The sequence below is a fragment of the Dermacentor andersoni genome, chromosome 10 (assembly GCF_023375885.2).
Source record: "Dermacentor andersoni chromosome 10, qqDerAnde1_hic_scaffold, whole genome shotgun sequence".
NCBI lineage: Eukaryota > Metazoa > Arthropoda > Arachnida > Ixodida > Ixodidae > Dermacentor > Dermacentor andersoni.
The window spans coordinates 82779232-82804449 of record NC_092823.1 but is presented as its reverse complement, the minus strand read 5'-3'; the positions used below and the strand labels follow the sequence as shown (position 1 = coordinate 82804449).

At 46.3% G+C, this 25218-nt stretch overlaps 1 long non-coding RNA gene across 1 annotated transcript; it reads right to left on the bottom strand.

Annotated features, from left to right (window-relative positions):
• Positions 1-15973: 15973 nt before the first annotated feature.
• LOC129388339 (uncharacterized) lies at positions 15974-24664 on the bottom strand. Its single transcript, XR_011890394.1, has 4 exons — positions 24411-24664; positions 19561-19620; positions 18384-18428; positions 15974-16154 (listed from the first exon to the last, which is right to left on the bottom strand). It is a non-coding gene; the product is annotated as an uncharacterized lncRNA (long non-coding RNA).
• Between the last annotated feature and the right edge of the window lie 554 nt (positions 24665-25218).

Genomic DNA, 25218 nt, shown 5'->3' with positions numbered 1-25218 from the left:
ACAGCTATTTCCGTATGTTCAATGCACTCCTGGCCAAGGACTTCTCGTCCTGTAGGCAAAATAGATGGCTGCCTCGGACGCTGTTTTGGAAAGAGCGCAGCATACCTCGAAAGCTTGCTCACAATGCTTCACCAGCAGGTTTTGCCAGCGAGAGTGGAGGGGGGCACAATAATTTGACTTTACATGGTGTGGCACAATACCTTAAAATGCTGCTGCTTCTGGGTTCCACTTACTATGACATGCTGGTGCACCTCAACATGGAGCAACCCCACTTTACTAAAACTGAATTCTTCTACCAACATGGTGTGGTGTGGCTATCTATGATCACTGTATAAAGCCGGGGCAAACAGCATGTCTAAAAAGTACGAAAGCTGGTATAACTAATGAATGACCTGCAGTCATCCGAAATGAGCAAAATCGCAAGAATTGGTCAAACTCAAACACTGCAGAGTTTAAGTAGTCCTGGCACAAATTTTTTCTTATGCGTGTGTAGCTGTCATTCAGTTAACTACACTACAAAACTTCAAATTCCTTCTATGCGCAACAAATATATCCTTAACGCCAACATTAAAACATGTGCCAAAGGTAGTGTGGCCCCATAATCTGGTGACAACATTGCATGGTAGGTCACAAACAAATGATGCATGCTGCAGTTGTTCATGAGTAAGCCATGCTATTATTAGGTCATTGAAAACTGAGCATGTTAGGACCACTATGCAGCACAACATTGGTCTTTCTGTCTTGGTGCACACTGTGGAGTGGGTGCATGTTAAAAACCTCAGGCGATTAAAGTTAAGCCGGAGTCCGCAACTATGGCATGCCTCGTAATCGTATGGTGGTTGTGACTTATAGAACACTAGAAGTAAATTAATTTTAATTTAGATGTTTGAGAAGAGTCATAAGAAAATTTATTTAGTGAAGCAAGTCTTAGCACACATTGAAAATCGCTCAAAGCACAAGCAGCTTTTAGTGGCATGGTGTGGCCATAAAAGCTGCCATTTGGAACCAGATTAATATAAAAAAATTCAGTTCAAAAGCTTAATGTCAGTGCTCCTTTACATGTAAGCATGAGGGACACATCTTTAAAGGCATCATCTAAATCCTGTGGAAGTATTTATTGGTGAATATCAAATGGCCCTACATCTAAGGAAGTTATAGGGTGTTATGATAACAGGAAGCCACAAGATTTTTGTTGTGCACTCTTCCTATATAGGAAGAGTGCACAATATAGGGCAGCAACAAAATAGTTGGGCCTAGTGGAGAATTCATTCAAGATCCTTGCCAATTTGGCAGGTTCACTATGATTAGAGATAATGAAGGCCAAGCACCTTGAAATGCATGCCCAAACCTCATCAGCATTGCATCACTTATTTCAAATAACTTTCATGTTGTCATTTTGTCAGATTAAAAGTTCTCAAAAACCTGCTTGACTGGTTTCAAGAACTTTTCGAGAACGGTTTGGTTCCATTCGAATGCAGCATTGTCAGTCTTTAGTGAACTAGACCCATCTTTACTGATATGCAATTAGGTAGATCAAAGCAGATGCTGTCAAAGTGCATGTGCAAGAGTGTTTGGAGTGGGCATTCCTGGGTTATGTTGCCAAGAAGGGAGTTTTGAGCTTAATGCTCACAGCAGCTATAGATATGAAAACCAGCACTTTATTATTTTTTTAGATACCACAGACCTTTAGCAGGGCTTGAGCTAATGCTGGTCATAATCTACTATAATTTCCACCATATATGGCCTTGTCATCACAAGTTTTTTTATGGTCCTACAGTTTATTCCCGCTGTGTACAATCAAAATCTCTGCCAAAGACAACAGAAACAGTATGATTGGAAACTGCAGAATTCTCCATCTGCGGAGGTGGCTGGCTGATTGCCGTATTAGATGCTTTGTGAGCTGGCATTGATGTGTAAATCTCAACTCATCTGCAAGCATACAAAATAGGTTTTGGGATACTTTTACCACAAGAAGAGAGACTAGAATGACTGTTGCCTCTGACATATGGCACATACCCATGACGAGGGATCGGCTAGGATTCCCCATGAATACAACATCAAATAGCTTTATATTCCCACTAACTTGATAGTACTTAATACTGATATGTAAAAAAAAAATAACCAACAAAGTAACTGAAAAACGAACAGGTCTACTACGATTGAGCCACAAGGGGAAAGATAGAAACATTTGTGTTAACTGTATGAAAAAAATGTGCCTAAGATGTCACCTTCCCAGCAGCAACAATATGATCATGCACAAACTAGCATTGCTCTTCAGGCACACACCAGGCTGCTCACACCATTTTCTACAAGATTTGAAGCCCAACACGCAAAAGGGGTGAATACCTTCAGCATAAAAGAAGAAAGTTATTCTATTCCATATCCTCACATGAAACACAGCAATATTGTTACAAGCCATTTTCACACATTGAAGGCATCAGCAATGTGATGAAGACAATTGAAGCACTCATGTTCTTATTTCCATTGCAATACAAACCTACACTTGGTCATATGAAGGTGCATGTGCCAAATTCAACCGTGTACTGTTATGAGGCACATGGAACAGACATTCCAAGGAAGTGAAATATTTGCAATGCAGTTACTTAATTTGTCCAATCAGAAGGGCAATGCGCTAAATATAAAAAAAAACCTACAGGCCCACTATGCAATGCTCGTGCCAAACTATTCAAAACTTCAATGTGTGCAAGTTCACAATGACCAGGAAAAGAAGTAAACAAATTTCTTGAAGATGGAATGAAAAAGAAATGTTGCAACAATTGAGAAATGAGTTCCTTGCTTTCCAGTGGCACACGGATAGACAGTCGGTGGGCACAATTTGAACTTGAACTCATGGCAGTGTTGCAGGGGCAAACACCACTCATATTTCCGAGAAGCGTCAGTTACTATGCTGAGTTTGAAGGGAAACTTTACAAATACTTCTTCGGAAGTTCAAGCATCTGACCAGTAAGTAGTTGAGCATGACTAGGGGAAATATGATCAATTTCACAAATAGCACCATTCCAAAAGAACTGGCACACTGCATTGATTTCTCAGGTGACAACTATTTTTCGAAAAGCCTCTGCGCGCGTTAATACAACCTGAGGCAGCTTAAATCTAGGTCACATGGAATCGAAAAATACAGCAGCGGGTGTAACACTTAAATTTGCTATCTCGCGAACATGAGCGAAAACTTCAATCTGAAAAGGTTTGCTCGAAAGGAAAACACACGGCCGTAACGCTGCTGCCCATCGCCAGTTGTGTGAATAAAAAAAGAAAACATCTGCACGGTCAATAGACACTTCGTCGATATTTGAAGCAGATCGTTAGTGGATATCAAGAAATGTGCACTGCATAAGAGCGAAACATCTAACCGACTGACTGACGGAAGTAAGGCTCACAGGATAAGTTTTCTCTATCTGCACCGATAATGCAGCACGTACTGTGCAATTAAATCGCCCGTAATGCGCAGCAATTACCGCACTCGATTGAAGTCACCATCGCAGCGAAGCGCTATTTATTTCGGTACCACGAAATACAAGATGTTCTCCTAAGTACAGCGGCGGTTTACTAGTCGGCAAGCCCCTAACTCGCATATGACGAAAGCAAATGTCACGGAGTCCAAACCCACGATTGCTCAAGTCAAACTGCGCTCGCACGAATATCGCGCACGTTATACGCTTTTGACACGCACTAAAGCGCGCCAAGCGCGCGCAGAACGTCTTGCAGCCGACACGACGGCAATGGCTAATCTACGTTCGAGAGTAGCTCTTTCAAAAAAGTAAAAACAAGCAACAATGTGACGTCCCATGTTGCGGAAAAAGAGTTGTTCTCCTTTCTCACCTTCTCTCAGCTCACGCATGCGCAGCGATCACGGAGCACTCGGGGGCGATGTTCAGGTGTGAGAGGAGCGCCGCACTAGCCTAGTGAGTGCGAGCATGGCCATGGATGAGAGCGAGACGGGGTCCTCTTCTCTGAGCGTTGCGCGGGAGCGGGAGGCTTTGAGCCGTCATCGCCAAGGGGCGTCCGACCACCCCGCGGATAACGCAGGGCGGGCTGCTTCACTGGAGAGGATCCGAAATTCAGCTGGCGTCGCACCGTCGAGGGAACTGCACGTAGGGGCCGAGTTCGCGCACAGTTCGTTTGTGCTTCGATGCTGAGCATGTTTGCGGGGTCTCTATGCGTGTCTAGCACTTGCGCTTTCCCTGTGGCACAACAGGCGTCGCACTGTCGAACGATGCCTGTCTACCCAAGCCTAATCATGTCTAGCCACCAACCTAGGGCCAGGCGTCACACCTGGCTTAACGATGATGGTATACCTAATTATAATCATTACACAGAGTTACTGAATGAATTGTAACCTGTATGCAATTCAGAAATTCTATTCGCTGCCTCGTGACATGGGTGGTCGTCTTTTTCTTGTACGAATTCACATAACTGGAGAAACTCTGCGATAGTTCCGGGGCAGAAAATGTAGGTCCACTTGGACCTCTTCCTTAACCTTTCAAGATTATGCGAAATGCTATGGAAGGTACTACCGCTACACTATTTGCTTTGGCAATGGCATTGCATTCAATTGAATGGGCCTTATTGCGACTCGGGGTGGCATTTAGGCCAGGAATTTTGCAGGCACAGGGATGAGTACGTGCGGGAGTAGGAGCTACAGATAAAGGGTTTAAACTACATTAGTCAAACTGGCTCCAGATATAGAAACCCACTCCACGTAGGTGTACTTTAAATGTCGGCACTCACTATACGTCTGAGCACACATCGGGACCGCTGCACCGAAGGTGTCCGCTTTTAAATCAGTTCATTTCCCTAGGTAACAAAACTAGGGAATCTCATGACTGTGTCTTGGCTAGTGCCGATCATCAAAGCGTTCGCAGAATCCCACCTCACGTCGCACCGTCCCGCCCGACTCTACCTCTTACGTTGCACCATCGCTCCCGCATACCTCGCAAACTAGAGGCAATCTGAGAAACCGAAGTATACTCAGTTCCCACGGTAGTCCTCGACATTCGCCCCTTTCATCAATTAGTGGGCTCTCCGTGACGGCTAGCTTGTCAGGGCCAGTGTCAGGTAGAGCGTTCGCGGTAGTTGCAGCTTCCAAGGAGGGCGGGTCGCCTCGAAGTGAGCTCTTTTGTGCGTCGCAGTCTATGTTCGGCGCCGTCGCCCTCTGGGCGTGCGCTAATGAAACGGCTGCCTCCTGGGAAATATCCAAGGCATGATGATCGCCGTTTTCAGACGTAACAGCCTTGTACTTTTTACTCGATCTTTCACCAGGAAGTGAACATATGCAAGGGGTAACCAGAATCGACCAGACGCTTGGCCTGGCCCCACTAGCTTGTTCCGACATTGTGGTCACATGACTTCACCAGAGAATACGAAGACAGGGTTGGAATACAGCCCGTTTTACCAGTTTCGAGTGTGCGGGTGAGATGATGGGTCGTTGCTAGGCTCGTAGCTCCAAGACACTTCGTGATCCAAAGTACGAACCTAAGTATAAAAACCTTATGACACCGCCTGCAGGCAATTTAAGCGTTAAAACCAAAGGAGGCAAAACATTATTAAACGTGGTTAGGGTTTTTGAAACCTCCGACCAAGAATTACTCGATCGGTCATTTAAAACAATTAGGCCGTTGTAAGCGGCACATGTCATAGATACTTTACAGACCTCACCTATGAGCTTGCAGCACGGTACACTATTTAGAATTAGAAGTTTTGTGACCGCACTCATTTAAGTGACTTGTAGCCAGCTAATAGTGACCGAGTTCTTGACGATCGCTTGCGAAGTACAGACGTTGTCGCAGTGTTCAGATCAGTTGACGTCTATTCATTTCTTTTAAATGACGAATCAAGAAATTTTCACTCTGTGTTTTCAAAACCATAATCACGTTTACTGATGTATTGTGCCCGTTGGTGTTGACGCGTGAAGTACATTAAAGCAGTGGCGTAAGGTTTTTTATATTTCGGTTTGTACGGCACGAACTGATCCCCTAGAGCTTCGAGCCTAGAGACTATGAGTCAGTACTTCTATTCTCATCCACACGCTTGAAACTAGTAAAAGGTGCTTTAAAGACACCCTCGTTTCTGTGGGCGATCACGAAGTTTTAAAAAAGAAATCTCCATAAGTGTTTTTCAGGTTTCGGCAGTAACGCCAGCCACCCTCCATGGAGCCCAACATAGGGATGCCGCAGGATTGTAAGAAAACAGATCCTGTAAACGTTTCTGCTATAGCCAAGGTTGGCTATCATACACAAGGTAAGCTCTTGCTGCCTGGAAGATCGGAAGCATTCAAGAAGTGAGTAGGAGACAGGAAAGATGGAAAGTGAGGGAGAAAGACGGAGAATTGGAGAGGAGGATAGGAAAAGGCAACTACCGATTTCCTCCGCGTGGATCAGTCCGGGGGTGCCGTGTACGTGAAGCCGAGGCCAAAGAGGTGTGTTGCCGCCGCCGAGGGGCCGTAAAGGTCCAGACACCCGGCATCGGCTCAACCCCCAGGATTCCCTTTTCTCCGGACACGGCTAAGCCGCGCACGGTTAGACGAGGGAGGGTCCAACCATCATGTGCTCGGGTACGTGGTGTCGCAGCTCACCGAACGCCTGCTGACGCAGACGCCTCTTTGGGGTACATTTGAATTTGCGATAACGCTACACTTAATGAGGCTTCTTGTCTTTTCTTCCACTTCTAGTTCCCCCTGTTCATTATTAACCATTTTATTGAAATTTAGAAAGATTTATACTTTAGAAATAATCAGCTCTCTAGTTTCTAATCAGTATCTTTAGCTCTTCTTACAATTATTTTTCCGATAGGCATGTCATTTCAACGAAAAAAAAAAGGAGAAGAGAAGTGGTGAGAAAGAAAAAGAGGGCTTTATTTAAATATGGGAAGCCCATTAGAATCTTACGCATTATTCACAAATAATTTTAAATTCAATGAGTGAAATTACTTGGTTCATTGCCTGTTGGTTCCATGGAGTTACTATCTCTCATAAATAATTTTGTTCATTAATGTTCCTTTTATTTCTAGAAAAATAAACGGGCCTTATGATAGCCTGTCATTGTAGTAATCCTATGCTTTAACGCTGGTGTGTTGTACAATATTATCGGATATCTTTGTCAAACGGTTTTCTGTTGCTTGCTCTTTTTTTGGAACACATAAATCAAGTCCATCATGGCAAATAAGAAGGAATTCATTAAATTCTTTCTCCTTTCGTTTATCTCTTACTTTTTGTGCTTTTTTTTGCGATGGCAACGTGATATGACGCTGGAATCAGTTCGGATCTATGACCGACGACTTGACAATCTGTCGCATAATATACATACACAGGCGTTTAAATAAGAAAACATGTGAGCGTCATATCATTCTTTTGTATCGTAGCTTTATTTTAGCATTCTAGACAACTCTCGCATTTCACATTTGCATGTCTATCTCCTACATATACTAGTTCATATCTTTCACATCCCAGCCATCTTGCCCATCACGCGTAGCTATACCTATACATGCAACGACACTAAACGCAAGACACAGACTTCCAATATCCTGCGTTGGCTAATGGAAATTTGACTCGTGTCAAGGCCAATTTTTTTTTCGGCGGCTTGCCGTTCTGTTAATCCGAAAGTCTTAGGTGACTCGTTGCGCGATGGCCTTGAAAAAACGCGGAGCGTTACCAAATAAATGGGCTCCGGCCTAGCTCAGCTAACCCCGGATATGCAAAGCGAAAGCTTGGTTTAGCCTGGTTAATTCTTGGTTTCACTTGGTCAACCTTTGACTTAGCTGTAATGATTATAATTAGGTATACCGTCATCGTTAAGCCAGGTATGACGGCTGGCCCTAGGTTGGTGGCTAGACATGATTAGGCTTGGGTAGACAGGCATCGTTCGACAGTGCGACGCCTGTTGTGCCACTGGGAAAGCGCAAGTGCTAGACACGCATAGAGACCCCGCAAACATGCTCAGCATCGAAGCACAAACGAACAGTGCGCGAACTCGGCCCCTACTCGCAGTTCCCTCGACGGTGCGACGCCAGTTGAATTTCGGATCCTCTCCAGTGAAGCAGCCCGCCCTGTGTTATCCGCGGGGTGGTCGGACGCCCCTTGGCGATGAGGGCTCAAAGCCTCCCGCTCGCGCGCAACGCTCAGAGAAGAGGACCCCGTCTCGCTCTCATCCATGGCCATGTTCGCACTCACTAGGCTAGTGCGGCGCTCCTCTCACAGGCGCGCGGCGGGTCAGGGGGTCAGGCGGCGACCCAGCTGCCGAGAGTGCATGCGCCAAGCCGGCGGCGGCGGCGGCTAGCGCACTTGGCTGCGCCGGAGCTCAGCGCGGCGAGTCACGTGATCCGTTGCCAAGACTACCGCGGAGCTGCGGTCAAATGAAGCATAGAGTTACTATACTGACTCTAGAGGATAAGCTACCCATGGGGCGCATGCATTGAAATTGGGAACCGCAAGAGCGCCGCCATGTTGCTACACGCTGAGGTTGCCAGCTCCTAAGACGCTTACTAGACTTGGTGACAGTAGTCAGTTTTAATCTGGAAACCGAAGCAGCGTAGCAGCATGGCGTCACGCTTGTAGTGTGGTGATGTAGTGCGCGTGCAGCCGTGTGTTTGCACTTGATAAGTTGGTTCTTTATTCTATGTTGCGGGATGGTGTGTTGTGGTCGATGTCGGCCGTTCAGGTGGCAGTTATGCAACGGAAGGATGATTCTGCTGAAGTTTCCGGAGTTATGTGATTTTCAGCGGTCACGCCTGTAGCAGGAGTGTCACTCGACGAGGTTACGAGTCAGGAGCTGGAAGCTGGGATCAGATTCCTCGTTGGCGTTCCGCAATTCTCTTCGCACGGGCGCGTTACGTTGCAGAAGCCGCTGGGCACTTTTTTCGTTGCGGGGTGCTTTTCTCGTCGCGACGATAGATCTGTTTTTTTTTACGAATACTGATCCAGCTGTAGGGCCCATGTAATCGACAAACGGAAGTTTCGAGATACCACCTGAGATTATAATAAATTAGGCGGCGCAGGAACTCCAGGGCACCTAAGGGACAAGAGAGGGATCAAAGCTCGAAGCATAACGGTACGTAGGTTGGGGCCGCCGAGGCAGGTGTGTGCCTGGGAGTGTTCGCACGAACAGTGGAGACACATGATACCCTTGTTCCATCCCTCGGTGAACTTCCCCAACTTTGTATTGCCAGCCATCCCACACAAATTGCACTTTAAGATGTCCCTATATATGTCCCTCAGCAGCTGCACTAAATCGTCGTCTACGCCGTCGTACTCGAGAATATGCGATAGCAATTCCCTGTCTAAGCTGTGGTAGGCTCTCTTAACATCTAGAAATTCTATCCATGAAGGCTTATTTTGAGTTATTGAAGTTTCTAAGCACTGCATTTGTACAAGTAAGTTATCCTCGAAGCGTCTGCCTGGTCAGACACTATCCTGTACGACTCTCAGTATGTCGTTTTCCTCCAACAACCTCGACAGCTCTCATTTCTTGGCTTGAATAGCTATTATATATATCACCGACGTTGTGGTAACGGTCTTGTACGAGCTTGTCTTATCCTTATCGCCTTTGCCCTTATAGACGTGGTTCATCTTGATTTAACGCCACCCAAACGGAATTTATATCTTCTATTGCGATAGCAATTATATGAACCTTCCAGACCCATTTCTGCCGTCGTGGTCGTCGTGATGGTCGGCATAAAGTCCAAGGGCGATAACATTGTCACCGCGCGCAGTATGCTGTATGTGCGATGGTGAACCGACGATGGTAGTTCAATCTTGCGCATGTAAAAGAGGAAAGCGAGGAGGAAGCAGCTATCCTCCATTGCGCGCAAGGCAGAAGGGGGGGGGGGCGTTTCTACTCCGGCGGCGGCTGCGTATGGCGCGGTCGAGCGCGGTCGCGCAGACGCTGTCTTAAAAGCGATCTGTGACGGGGACAGAGTGCGGCGAGTGCTGATAGCTTCCTGTGCGCTGTGCTCTCGCCGCTTTGTTCGCGTTCGAGCGAGAGAATTAGCTCGAAGGTCAATTCCCTCGCAGCCGCTGCCGTGCTTTCTGCGTGCTTGTTTATGGAATGCGATGTTTTCATGCTTGCTTGCGCGCACGTGAGACCATGCTTCGTAATTCACTTAGTAAGCGAATGTTTAGAAGTTTATACGGCTGATAAAACTGATTCCCTTACTTCGTATATTTGTCTACTAGTTTACGATTGCATTCGATGCGACGCCTTTTGGGCGAAAGTGCGACTTGTTTTTAATCATTTGCTTTATAAAATTTGTCAGCAGTGGTTGCCCTTTGACCCAGCTGTTTGATTTGATGTATTGGAACTGTATCGGGTCCTGTTGCCTTACTATTAGAAACGCTTCCTTCCGCTATTTTTTTAAAAAAAAGCTTTCTACGCTAAATTTTGTTCCTGTTACTGGATCTGCTTGAATCTCGACTACGCTCTTTCTTCCCGTGAATATGCATAATAACATATGTGATCTACCTCAGCGGGTCGTCTCCTGCGGAGAACTTAGCGTCTTCACCCTTTATGCCCGTTTGAGAATTTGAAGTTGAAACACCAGATGCTCTTACAGGGTTTCAGAATCCTTTTGTGGCACTCATTACCTTCATTGAGAATGTCCTGCACTCAACTTTCACTTTATTTTTTGTTGAATCAGTGGCGCCTTTTTCCTTTCCTGGAACTTGTTAAATCCGAGCAGTACCCCTTCGCGTAATCCCAACTTTTTGGCCTCTCAATTATCCCTAGACGCCTGCATACGTTCCTTCACTGCGTTCTTTATTTCCTTCTTCCACCATTTGCGCAGGTGTCTCTTTTTACTCCAACAATTTTCATCCGCGTTTCCGCTACCTCCTGCTACTTGACGTCTGCTAGTTCCTAATCCCAGAGTGCTGTAGAAAAGTCTTCCGTTTTTATTCTACGCGTTTATTGCTGCTCCTTGCTTTCCGTTTAGAATGAAGTATATTGCCATTGGAATATGAACCTGGCAACGTTTAACGCTAGAATGTTATCTAGTGAGGCCTGTCTAGCAGTGCTATTGGAGGAACTAGAGGGCAGTAAATGGGATATAATAGGGCTCAGTGAAGTTAGGAGGCCAAAAGAAGCATATACAGTGCTAAAAAGCGGGCACGTCCTGTGCTACCGGGGCTTAGCAGAGAAACGAGAACTAGGAGTCGGATTCCTGATTAATAAGAACATAGCTGGTAACATACAGGAATTCTATAGCATTAACGAGAGGGTGGCATGTCTTGTTGTGAAACTTAATAAGAGGTACAAAATGAAGGTTGTACAGGTCTACGCCCCTAAATCTAGTCATGATGACCAGGAAGTCGAAAGCTTCTATGAAGACGTGGAATCGGCGATGGGTAAAGTCAAAACAAAATACAGTATACTGATGGGCGATTTCAATGCCAGGGTAGGCAAGAAGCAGGTCGGAGACAAGTCAGTGGGGGAATATGGCTTAGGCTCTAGGAATAGCAGAGGAGAGTTATTAGTAGAGTTTGCAGAACAGAATAATATGCGGATAATGAATACCTTTTTCCGCAAGCGGGTTAGCCGAAAGTGGACGTGGAGGAGCGCGAATGGTGAGACTAGGAATGAAATCGACTTCATACTCTGCGCGAACCCTGGCATCATACAAGATGTAGACGTGCTCGGCAAGGTGCGCTGCAGTGACCATAGGATGGTAAGAACTCGAATTAGCCTTGACTTGAGGAGGGAACGGAAGACACTAGTACATAAGAAGCCAATCAATGAGTTAGCGGTAAGAAGGAAACTAGAGGAATACCGGATCAAGCTACAGAACAGGTATTCGGCTTTAACCCAGGAAGACGACCATAGTGTTCAAGAATGAACGACAGTCTTATGGGCATCATTAAGGAGTGCGCAAAAGAAGTCGGTGGTAACGCCGTTAAACAGGAAAACCGTAAGCTATCGCAGGAGACGAAAGATCTGATCAAGAAACGCCAATGTATGAAAGCCTCTAACCCCACAGCTAGAATAGAACTGCCAGGACTTTCTAAGTTAACCAACAAGCGTAAGACAGCGGACATAAGGAACTATAACATGGATAGAATTGAACAGGCTCTCAGGAACGGATGAAGCCTAAAAGCAGTAAAGAAGAAACTAGGAATAGGCAAGAATCAGATGTGTGCGTTAAGAGACAAAGCCGGCAATATCGTTACTAATATGGATAAGATAGTTCAAGTGGGTGAAGAGTTTTATAGAGATTTATACAGTACCAGTTACACCCACGACGATAAGGTGAGAGAGAATAGTCAAGAGGAACTTGAAATCCCACAAGTAACACCGGAAGAGGTAAAGAACGCCTTGGGAGCTATGCAAAGGGGGAAGGCAGCTGGGGAGGATCAGGTAACAGCAGATTTGTTGAAGGATGGTGGGAACACTGTCCTAGAAAGATTGGCCGCCCTATATACACAATGCCTCATGACGTCGAACGTACCGGAATCTTGGAAGAACGCTAACATAATCCTAATCCATAAGAAAGGGGACGCCAAAGACTTGAAAAATTATAGACCGATCAGCTTACTGTCCGTTGCCTACAAAGTATTTACTAAGGTAATCGCAAATATAATCAGGAATACCTTAGACTTCTGTCAACCAAAGGACCAGGCAGGATTCCGTAAAGGCTACTCACCAATAGACCCTATTCACACTATCAATCAGGTGATAGAGAAATGTGCGGAATATAACCAACCCTTATATATAGCCGTCATTGATTACGAAAAACCATTTGATTCAGGCGAAACCTCAGCAGTCATGAAGGCACTACGGAATCAGGGTGTAGCTGAACCCTATGTAAAGATACTGGAAGATATCTATAGCGGTTCCACAGCCACCGTAATCCTCCACAAAGAAAGCAACAAAATCCCAATAAAGAAAGGCGTCAGACAGGGAGATACGATATCTCCAATGCTATTCACAGCATGTTTACAGGAGGCATTCAGAGACCTGGAGTGGGAAGAATTGGGGATAAAAGTTGATGGAGAATACCTTAGCAACTTGCGATTCGCTGATGATATTGCCTTGCTTAGTAACTCAGGAGACCAATTGCAATGCATGCTCACTCACCTGGAGAGGCAAAGCAGAAGAGTTGGTCTGAAAATTATTCTACAGAAAACTAAAGTAATGTTTAACAGCCTCGGAAGAGAACAGCAGTTTACGATAGGTAGCGAGGCACTGGAAGTGGTAAGGGAATACATCTATTTAGGGCAGGTAGTGACCACGGATCCGCATCATGAGACTGAAATAACCAGAAGAATAAGAATGGGCTGGGGTGCGTTTGGCAGGTATTCTCAAATCATGAACAGCAGGTTGCCACTATCCCTGAAGAGGAAAGTGTATAACACCTGTTTGTTACCAGTACTCACCTACGGGGCAGAAACCTGGAGGCTTACGAAAAGGGTTCTGCTGAAATTGAGGACGACGCAACGAGCTATGGAAAGAAGAATGAAGAAGAATGATAGGTGTAACGTTAAGGGATAAGAAAGGAGCAGATTGAGTGAGGGAACAAACGCGGGTAAATGACATCTTAGTTGAAATCAAGAAAAAGAAATTGGCATGGGCCGGACATGTAATGAGGAGGGAAGATAAACGATGGTTATTAAGGGTTACGGACTGGATTCCAAGGGAAGGGAAGCGTAGTAGGGGGTGGCAGAAAGTTAGGTGGGCGGATGACATTAAGACGTTCGCAGGGACAACATGGCCACAATTAGTACATGACCGGGGTAGTTGGAGAAGTATGGGAGAGGCCCTTTCCCTGCAGTGGGCGTAACTAGGCTGATGATGATGATGAAGATGATATTGCTTCATTTTGTCGAACCGTCGAATGTCAAAATGAAGTCAGTTACACGCGAATGGTTGTTACGCAGGCTATCTGTTTTCATATACCGTCATTTGATTGAGTCATTGGTAAACCGTTTCAGAAACTAAAACGTAGTCGATGCATGATTGCATGCATATCTCCGCATTGCCACGTGACACTTAGAGGTCGTAGCCCCAGGAAAGTGCGTGAAGTACCCTAGACGCGCTTACGCATTAATGCGAGACATGTGAAAGTGAAAAAGGCGCACTGCGAGGCGCGGCATCACTGCAGCCGATGTAATACCCTAGATCCCCGCGCAAAAGCCCGGAGAGATTCCAGGGCTAGGCAACCGTCTTCTCGGCTGCCCACAGGTCGCACCCGCCTTCTCACAGCTGAGCTCTTCTTCCTGGCGGGTGATGCACAGAATCGCATATCACGTGTTTGGCGGTGGGTGCTACACGGATAGCTTGCAGCCGACGCATGTGTGGCCATAACCGGGGTCGCCACGTCCGTTGTGGTCAGCGTAGACATCTTGTTGGGTTGCGTGGGGCTAGCGCTTCATGTAGCTGCTCCGCTTTTCAAGCACGCTTGAATTGAGCGCAAACCCTGACTTCTGCGGGAAAATAATTGGACACGTGCCTATAAAGCAGTGGGAGGTAAAGCGTATCCGTGATGCAGATATGGATTTGGAGCTTTGAAATTTGTGGTCCATGCCTACTCCGAGCGATTGGTCAGGAAAGGGTTAGTTCAAAATGGAATAGGTGCTTTTGTCGTAGCTCAATTTTTTCTTCTCGAATTTCGCAACGAAACCACAACGTCTCTACGTCGGTGTGACGTTATGGATTTGAGAGTACAGATAAACTTCAATCCTGTAGCGCTTGAGGCGCTAGTGTGTGATCGTGAGAAAGAGAGATGGTGGCTTTTCGCACGAGTATCGCCTTCCCGCACATGCAAAGGAAAAGGAGGGAGGGGGGCAGGGGAGCGAGCTCGCGGTAGCGTGATCATGTAGGCGAGAGGAGGGGGGGGGGTTAAGTTGACGCGCGTCGCGATTTGTGGCACTTTCGGAAGAGGCTGCGCATGGCTGTAAGCGCGGCTGAGCGCGTACGCAGCCGCGCACCCTGCTTTAGAGGTAATCTGCCTCGTGTGCAAAGAGTGGTCCTGCCCAGACGGCGTGGCCTCGTGTAAGCTGTGTTCCTGCGCCTTAAGTATTGAAGTTTGCGTAGTCTCAAGTTTCGTTGACCCGTTGGAGCAAGAGGCTGACGCAGCATTCGTTCCCCCTCGCCGGCGCTTTTCATGATAGCGTCGCTCGCACTGGGACGACGCTATCAGCCGCTGGGATAAAATGCGGCTGGCTTCGCATAGCTCGTACATACTATGTGCAGATATCGTCGACGTGCCATGAAACCGTATCATTCGTCGCCGACCCCCAAAGTCATCAAAATTAATTGTTTTCTCATTCAAGTTTGCTTTCCTCTGTTGCCCGATAATTCGAAAAATTCTACGGCCGCGTTTCGTGTAAGAAAAATCGATCGGCGACTACGCTTATTTTCATGAAAGGTCGAATTTTGATACAACGAAATCTCGATATAACAAAGCAAACTGCCGATTTCACCTACTTCGTTATATCGATGTTTAACTGTATTTACTTCGCATCTGAACAATTTTAGCACCAGGAAAGGTTCTCTAAACCTTCCTTGGTTCACCTATAATGCAGTATATTTATTCGTTGCACTTGGCAGTATGAGGTGCTGTCAAAACCTATGGCGTAAGGAAAAAGGGGCGCCGGAACTTCGAAATAACGTCCCCACTTGTCGTTCGTTTATTGCATTCTTTGCGACCTACCATGTTCCCGCTCACGCTGAACGCGAACTTGACGGCATTAAAAATAAACATATTTATTCATAAAGCTTAATTATTTTCTTGGTTGTCCCTTTAACTGTGCCATCCAATAACCGGATCTAATCCATAGCCTCATTTGTCTAGACCTGCCGGGTAAGTACTGGAAAATGTCCAGTAACTGCAATTTACCACTCCACGGTAGTACACGGAAGGTTGTCGCTCAAGATCATACGGCAGGGATACTGAAGCACCAGCCTGCCGCTGTCGGTAAAATGAATTTCCGTGTCATACAACACAAGAAGTTGTTTTTATTTGTTGTTGTAATGGCGGCGCCGCGCACACCAAGCACAAGTTATGGCTTTATTGGACTTTTTTCGCGAGTGCCGCTCTCCAACTGCATGCGCAGTATAAGCGATGGCGTCCCACGCACTTTCCTGTGGTGCGGCCGCTGTTCTGGCAGGCCTTGAGGCAGTTGCCGCTGTTTGGGCAGCCGCCAGCTCGACCTGCAAAATGCAGTTGACGTCGTCATGTCACATCATTGGCGGCCACAGTTTAGAGAACCACGAGGAGCCACTGCTAGCCAGATGGAGCTGCGAGAGACTGCTGTTCGAGCAGTAGGAAAGAGGTTTGGAGTGAGGAGTATTTATGTTCTGGCGAGTTGCCGCATACCGCAAGTTTAAACAACGCGAAAAGACGACGACAAAAGCTACAAGTACACACAGGAATAGCGTTGATGAAGGGAGTAAGTGTTCCTCCACCGCGTCTTGTCGCGCTGTCTCAACTTGCAGTATGAGGTTTGGACTACGTGCACTTCACTGTCCCAGCATCAGCACCGTGGATTCGGAGGCTACGTTCGACGCGCGAGACTTTCGTGCGAACGTCACTTCAGGGAACTCTGACATTACGATCCCTGAGCTACCATGAAAACGATGCTTAGTGCATGCATGTATAACCTTCATCTTGTGACTTCTAACGTGTCTGCGCAGGCACCTACTACGTTTTTGTTTTTCCAAGTTTTGCCCAACTCACAGTTTTCAAAACACAACAAAGCAATTGGTCTGGGCGCGCATGTGCAATAATTGCAGATTTATTTGTTGATGGGGTAGTCTCTTGCTGAATACAGTTAGGTTGCCAATTCACAAAGCCGTTTAAAGCCAGGAGGACGAGGTCTGGGGAAATTCCTTTGCGGCCCATCATTCCCATCCATCATGTGCTGCCTATGCTGGCTGAACCACCATTCTTGCAGCTCCCATATAAAGACAAAACCAATTCTTCGGCTTTACGTGTCGTAACCATTATCTCATCATGAGGATCGCCGTCAGTGGGGGTTCTCGTACACGATCGTTTTTGCATCCCGACTGCATTGGAAGGCGGCTGCCGCGGCATGAACCGAACCCGCGACCTCGTGCTCAGAAACGCAACGACGAAGCCCCGCGGCTACGACGGTGGATAGCTTCCTTAGACGTTAGCGCCAGAATTTCGCCCAGTGATTTTTGTAGTAACCTCTATGCTGCGAACAAGCACCGCTCGCTTTATGCCACAAGTGCGCGAATTCACCCACCAGGCAGCTCACTCGCGGTCACTTGGACCGGGAGCTATTCGTGAGCTTGAGGGAGTCACAGTGAATTCAAGTCCATGAATCGAAATTCATTGAATTCAAGTGGCCTCTGGGTCGCATAGGGCTCCATTTATCTTTAAATACGCAAGAGTACGTAGTAAGCATGACCACGAGCCTCCATAACCTCAAGCACCGTCCACTGCCTTCAGTTAAGATTCAGTGAGGACATGTAACTGAATGGCGCGTCTCAAGTAAATAAACTTTTAGATATGCAAGAGGCCAGGTTATATAATGGATTCAGTTGGCACTTCAGCGCGTAAAAAAGGTTCCCTACAACAATAAAGAAGCTGTACTGAATCAATGCATGATTATTGAAGAAGTGTGCCGTCATGCCGCATGCCTTCCAGGAACTTGCCAGAATTAACTTGACCGAGGCAAGTGCACATGCGCGTCTTTTCACCATCAGCTCCTTACAAGAGTATCGTCGTAGACATAAGAACGAAACAGTTTCGTCAACAAACTTTTGGAAAACCTCGATGCAACGTTCGTAAAATCTTAACGCGAGCCCAAATTTGTGAACACAACTAAAACTCCAGGATAGATGGCTTCTATGCCGTCATTGTGAAAGGACTAGAACTCTATATGAGTGACTACGTGGCTGCTAAATCCCCAATGCCAGCGACACCTCGTCCGCCATTGCAATAATAGCTCAGTATGCTCTCATTGGCTCAACTTAAGCCCCCATAGCATGACAGTACGAGCACTGGGGCTTATATCCACCTGCCCGGCGTTCTGCAAAACGGCACTGCACACAGACACTTCTCAATGGTAAACATAATTTTAAGGTTTACGTGTGCCTGACGTTGCGTACACAGTGAATCAAAACGCGTAATTGACTAATCAACAAACATTTTCTTATTACGCTATATATTAAATAATTTACAACATTAGACTTTACGAATTGCAGGCGGATAGATCATAAACTACAGTAATTCTGCAAAATCTTTGCAAACACGTATACACCTTGTGAATTAAGTCACTGACTACAACTTGCAAATGCAAGATAGCACGGTAAATTGTTTATTTAGAATCCTAATTGTTGACTACGATTTCTTGTTGACTAGTCAATTAAAATTTATTTCTGCCTCTTCGTGTAATACCGCTGAATACCTACGATTGTGTTATCTTGTACAGGCGATGCTTGAATATTCTGTTCAGTCTAGAAGGAAAAAAAGCAACGATTATAAATACGGCATGCTAACACTCTTTAGTGATATTACCCGCCACGGTAGCCTAACGGCTGTGGCATTCCGCTGCACTCTTAGACAAACGTACACCCTTTGGGGTGTTCATCTGCTACACAACGATAATCGTCATCTGTCTTGCTTGCATTTCCTTTCTTCAAAACGCCGTGCCCGCTACTTTCCTCTCGGCAATGTATATGTCATACCGAACTCCCAGCGTTAACGAAAGGAACTGCGGACAAGACAGATTACGTTTATTGTTGTGTGGCAATATACAACCCAGAGGGTCCAATTTTGTTTTAGAGTGTACTGAACTCAAGGTGGCAGGACCGATCCCGGCCCCGCCGGTCGAAATTCGATGGGGCAGAAATACGATAAACCCTCGGGTACGTACATTTAGGTGCATGGTATAAAAACTTCAGCGACGATTACGATACTCTCTAACTGGATATTTGAGCGCAGCTCTATACCTGCTTTCGGTTCGCGAAATAGTGAGCCAAAGTATTCAGAGAGAGACACGTAGCTGAGTCGGCCATAGGTCGAGAATCTGATCTGTTAGCCGAAAGATCGGCTTCTAGACATGACTCCTGGAAGGTTCCAGTGTAATCGCGGCTGCCGCTTGGCTTCCACAAAGTAATACACAATTCGCGTCGTGCATAAAATCAGGTTACAAAACCATTTCAAACCATGCCAATCGAAACAAGCAAGAACGAGACCAAACAAGCGCGAGCGAGAGCTCACGTGAGTCGAAACTAGCACTCCTGCTGAGACCAGATAAGAGTAGTACGCATCGAGTGGTCGGGCGGGTCCGCATGAAACTACATGAAACGAGTTTCCCACGCGCACCTCAATGAAGGGGCCGCTTTCATTGGCGCCCGCCGTCCGCGGCTCGCGTCTTTCATCTTTCACTGTTGTGCTCGTTCGCGCGGTTACGCCGCCGCCGCCGCCGACGTTCGCCGCAGGAACGGGTCTTTAAGAGCTGCTTTCTAAAAACCGCAGGGGGTCAAAATATTCCGAAGTCCCCACTCCGGCGCGCGTCACATTCATATCATGGTTTGACTACATAAAACAGCATAATTCATACTGTAATATTATTCATGTACTTACGGACTCGGAGATGCGGCAGCTGTGTTTGCTCCGCTGTTGTGGAGCAGAAGGCCAGAAAAGCTGCAAGCAAGCAAAACACAATGCGCATGCGCATGACATAAGCCATCCTTATCACGAACTCATCAGTACGGAAAACCTGCTTTGTTGTAAGCGGTATTTCGTGAAATGTGGAAGGGCTGTTATATAAGTAGCGCGTGTCGTAGATTCAAACGATATGGGAGTTTGTAACAAAATATAGAAAAAAAGCCGCATTTTACAGTGACGAACGACTGTAGCGAAATCATGCCGGGGCACATCAATAGCTTCCTTGTCTATTGGTAATCATCACGCGCTAATACAGCTTGTAACTGGAAGCTGCTACTACCTCGCAAAGATACGAATAACGAAAAACTACAATACTTGTACACGCACAATTGGGCATGAAACTGAACGAACTCGTAAACTCTAAAAGAGGCAATATTTATGAGACAAAAAAAAAAAAATCGCATTACTAAACAAATTGGGTATTAGCTGATTTCACTTTTCTTCAGCAAAGAAACAGTACTTCCTAGTCACCATCGTTTTGTTGCTCTATATCTGCGTTATCGTACCGCCGTCTTCATGGCCTGCTAAGTCATACACGGTGACATATTTATGCTACTTTATCATATATTTCATATTTTAATACAACATCTGCATATCTTTGTTGTATGTGGGTATTCCTTGTTCTCTAGTGCTGTCCTTCTTTTGTTTCATCCATCTTTCTTTCGCTTTTCTCCATTCCTATGCCGCGGAACAGTTCAGATGGACTCCTGGACATATTCTTCTACTATTCATTAGGAAACTTTTTCTCTTCTACAGACTCGAATTTTCCCCCTTCGTAGAATAGTATTGAATTTGGTCGCCCTGGTGCCCTGACGAATTTCGTCGCCCTAGCACATAAGGGTGTACTGATCCAGTTGCCCGTTCCTATACTACAGTAAGATCACGTACTGCGTGATTCCTGCGGTAAGAAAAAATTCCCCATACGCATATGACCATGACCAGCATTTGCTAACACCGCTAGGCCTAATCTACACAATCGCCCAAGCAAATGGACGGTAGGGTGGCTGCCGTGGCAGATCAACTGATCAACACCGTACGGTGCGCGTAAAGACGCGGCTTTGGCTCCGGAGTGCGGCAATTATATGCAGCTTCCATTCCTCTCCTTTCTATTTATTTTTATTGTTATTTTATGAACGTAGCACCTGATTTCCCTCATTCTGTATCTGGCTTTGTCGTCCGTCTTGGTTCGTATAGTTGTAAATTACTGAGCAAAAAAATCCGAGGACACAAAGCACTTCCTGTGAGTTGCGAATGCATTAATGTCCAACGCCGCTGAGCGGGAAGCGAGCGCGTTGAGACGCTTGTCGAGATTCGATTTGACTTGAACGAGGCGCAGTTAGAACGCGGGCGACAGCCAGCGCTGAAAGGGAACGTTGGAATAGCGCGAGTTTCCGAGTGCGAGGGTGAAGTGACGTCACGGCGATACCCTCTCCCCTCACGCAACAGCGTGCAAACAGGCTTTAAGCAGGAGACACACGGTCCGATTTCGCATCCGATCCGACGTGCGGCGCGCCGGAACGACGTATATCCGGCTGCTTTCGCCGCGTCGGAAAGCTCTATCCGACGTTTCGCATGCGACTGCCGGGCCAGTTTTTCATCGTCCGACAGCCGGAACGTCGGAATGCGACAGCCAATGGCAGCGCGGATGGCGTGACGTAGCCACCTGGAATCGGGAAGACGGCCATAGCACAGAACACCTATAGCCATAGCAGGGTTACGAGTGAATGAACTTTGTGTTCAGCGCGCACCCAGCTGAGATGACGTCAACAATATCGAACGAGTTACTCATGTCGCTGGTTCAATGCGAACCAGCTGTGTGGGACCAGAGAACGGAAGTGTATCGAAAGAACGGCGCCTGGCTCAACGCCTGGAAAAGGATAGCGCAAGCGCTAGGCCTCATCGTGTCGCAAGGGATGTAGCCGAGTGATTTTCGAGCGCAGTGTCCTCGCGCACTGCGTTACATGGCGCATTTGTTTGTTTTCACTGTATTAGTGTACCATGTTGTCTAGTGCAAGCAAAACACGCGATTGTTTAATTCAAATCGTTAGCTTCCTCATGCGGCAAGGTTCCGACTGGTGTTGTTTAAGTCGCGGGAGCGGTTTTTTCGTTGCGTGGTGTACGTCGAGCCACCTCTTTCGTATACCACACGCGGTATACGAAAGAGCGAGAAAAAGATATACATTTCGATCAGTGAGCCCGCAAGTATGTTGCGCGTGACACGGTTGCATGCGTCCGGGCTGCTTGTTTGGAGATGAACGCATTTATCGGCCTCCTTTGCTTGGGGACGGCTGAATGCTGCGCGCGCGTAATGTTTTTGACAAGAAGCCAGCTGCATGCGACGCGACTGTGAAAAACGGAAGGAAACAGGATAAGCGATATCTGGGATTCTAGCGTGAATGGCATGCATGTGTGCAGCCGGGCACAGTCTTTCAGAAGGCTCCGTTCGCGAAGTTTTCGGCCGCGCTCATCCGTAAGTGCGCTAGTACGCGATAGTGTTACCTATGTGTACACCTTACAAAAGAGCATGCTTCATGTGGCCGCACTTTTCGCATTGTTCTTTAAGTTGCACCAAATTTTGTACTCAAAATCTTTGAACTTGATTTATTCCGTGTGCACAATTAATGCGAAATTTATTGATAGTTGCAGCACTCAAATCATATGCGGTTGTGAACTTTTTCAGAGAACATCGACCTGATTGTGCGCCGCTGGCGGAATCTGCGCGACACATTTGCCAAGACGATAAAGGAGTTGGCCAAGAAGAGCGGAGCAGGAGCAGGAGAACCTGTTTCAAAGTGGAAGTACTTCGACCTCATGCTCTTCCTGAGGGACACTGTAGAACCACGCCCGTATGTTTTAAATTCCTGTTCTGCATGAAACACTATCTTGCAAGGGGTTTTGAATGCAGAATACCAATGTATGACGTAGTAGTTCTGCGGAAACCTGCAAGGTGGAGAGAAGTAATTAATAAAGGAAAAATCAGACATCCACCCTTTCGTAGCAATTGCTACAAAGGAAACCCATACGGGTTCCTCGAAAGAAAAGCTTCAGAGTTGAAGAAAAATTCCTCCTGGTCCGGGACCAGGAGGAATTCGTCCCGTGAAAAATTCGTCCCAGACCAGGACGAATTTTTCTTCAACTCTGAAGCTTTTCTTTTGAGGAACCCGTATGGGTTTCCTTTGTAGCAATTGCTACGAAAGGGTGGATTTCTGATTTTTCCTTTATTAATACGAATGTATACTGTTGTGCAGCATGCGAGTGAGCAAAAGGTACACTGTTAAAATTTGTGGAGCCACAGCAGTCGTTGTTAATAACACTTGTCGTTGCGCTAGTTGGTGCATGCTTCTTAGCAACGAAAATGATGCAACAAACAAAGGAAGCCGGTGAAAGGAAAGAGCATCTAATATTCCCCGATCATGTAAAGAGTTCATACCCTATGATGTGGCCCGCTAAACAGTCATTAAGAGAGGTATTGCCTCTGTGGTTTTGGAAGGCGCACTAGTGAGATCTTGCCCTCACAGGATGGCAGAAAGCTTTGACAGGTCAACTGGCTTTACGCAGCCGGGTATCTTTGCTCCATCATAGGTGCAGTAGCTGAAACATTCCTTCAATAATTGAAAGGAAAAGAGAAAGAATGGCATTGAATGGAAAAAAGGTCAATAGTACCTTACGTACGTAAAGTTGAGCATGACCTGGAGAAGGTAGCTAATTGGTACAAGGTATCTCTCGTCTTTTCTGCTCAAAGGAATCTGTTGGGTCTGTACCCACGGATTTCAAAAGCACTCGAGCCATCTATATGTGGTAAGAGGCATGCAAGGCCCCAAGTCACCTGTGCGGCGGGTGTGGTTGAGGAAATTCCACTCAGCTGCGGCAAGGTTTACATTGGCCAAACGGGGCGATATGTTAGCATCAAAACTCAACAACATGAACGTTCCGTTAAGAATAACCACTCAGGACATTTACCTGTGCACTGTGAATCCTGTCATTGTAAGGCAAGATTTAAAAGGATCGCCATTATTGGCAGAAGCAACGAGGTGCTGGCATGAGAAATGTTGGAGGCATACTAGATAAAAAAAAAAAAGATCTGTATTAGCGACACGTCAGAAGTGTTGCACAGTGCTGAGCTTGAATTCTTCAGTTGCTTTTCAAACTAGCACATGTCTGATATTGACAGATTTATGGTGGTATGATGCGTGGATCCTTGCTGCGCATGTAAGGCGTGGCTATACATTGCGATGTTTTCATGGAGTAAAGTTAGTTGCAGGTGACGCTCTTTCCTTTCGCCTGTCTTGGTGTGTTGCGTCGTTTTCATTGCGAGAAGCAGTGACTGCCTTTGAATGCTTTCAGTAAACACAGGTAATCAAAAGTGCTTTTTGTTGTGCTTTTAAATGGCATTGTGCATCAGAACACAACAAAAATATACAGGTGATGAACAGAAAATTCCCCAGCAGGCAGCAGAAAATAATGGAAAGCAGACACTGTAGGAATAGCTGACAATTTCTGGTCGTCAAATTGGCCAGAAAACAGGTACTTGAGCTTTCCATTAAGCAAATATTGTGTGTATGAATGGATGCTTGCATTGTTCAAGCTGTAGTTATTGTACTGCACTTCATGTTTGAAAGTCCCAACTCTCTACTCGGATAGCAAAAGCTTACTCATGTTGACGTTACGGAATATTCTTATGCCCGTTTTCCCCCTTCTTGGCTCTATGTGACGCCGAAACAACAATTTAATCCACTTCTCTTTCCCCACTTAGAACAACAAGCAACCTGGATGTTCTCAATTCACTGGACGAGGTCCTCAGGGATACCGACGACGACCCGTCTGCGCTGTTTGGTTCCATGCTGCCCCACCAAGGTTCCAGCAGTGAAGACACAACAGACATTGAACTCCCACATGAGGAAGACATGACACAAACACGATCATCAACACCTCTCTCAAACATTTCGCCCCATGACCCCGCTCAATCTACACAGCCTTCCTCCCTTTCTTCGCACTCCCCAACACAAACACACGAAGCTGCATCCACTATTACACGCAAAACTTTTCAAACAAAAAGACACAAGAGGAAATCACAAACACATGCTATGCTATCTAGAGTGGATGCCCAGCTGCAGGAAGAAAAACTGGGCAGAAGCGAGCAATTTCTTCTCTCACTGGCAGACGACATGGACAGTGTGCCAGTGCACCTAAGGGGGCAGTGCAAGGTGCACCTGCTGGAAATGCTCCTGCACTACCAAGCGGGAGTCATCCCGACAACGCTCAGTCCTGCAGTGCGGGCAGCGTTGCGTGATGCGGAAACCAATTAGTGCACAAGCTGAATAACTGCATGTAAAAAAACTCTTGTGCGCCCGAATCTGTCCGCAACTTTCATGTGTTAGACACATTGGGTCGATATAGGTAATTAAAACAGTAGAGCTTCATTGTAACCTCAGTATGAAGGCCATAATGTATGCATTACTTATTCATTCCACCTGCCATACCCATTAAGAATTTTAGCAGCATGGGAAACACATATATAGGTTACATGTAGAACTATAGGAAGTAAATAGATTAAAGCAAGGGCATCTATTATGT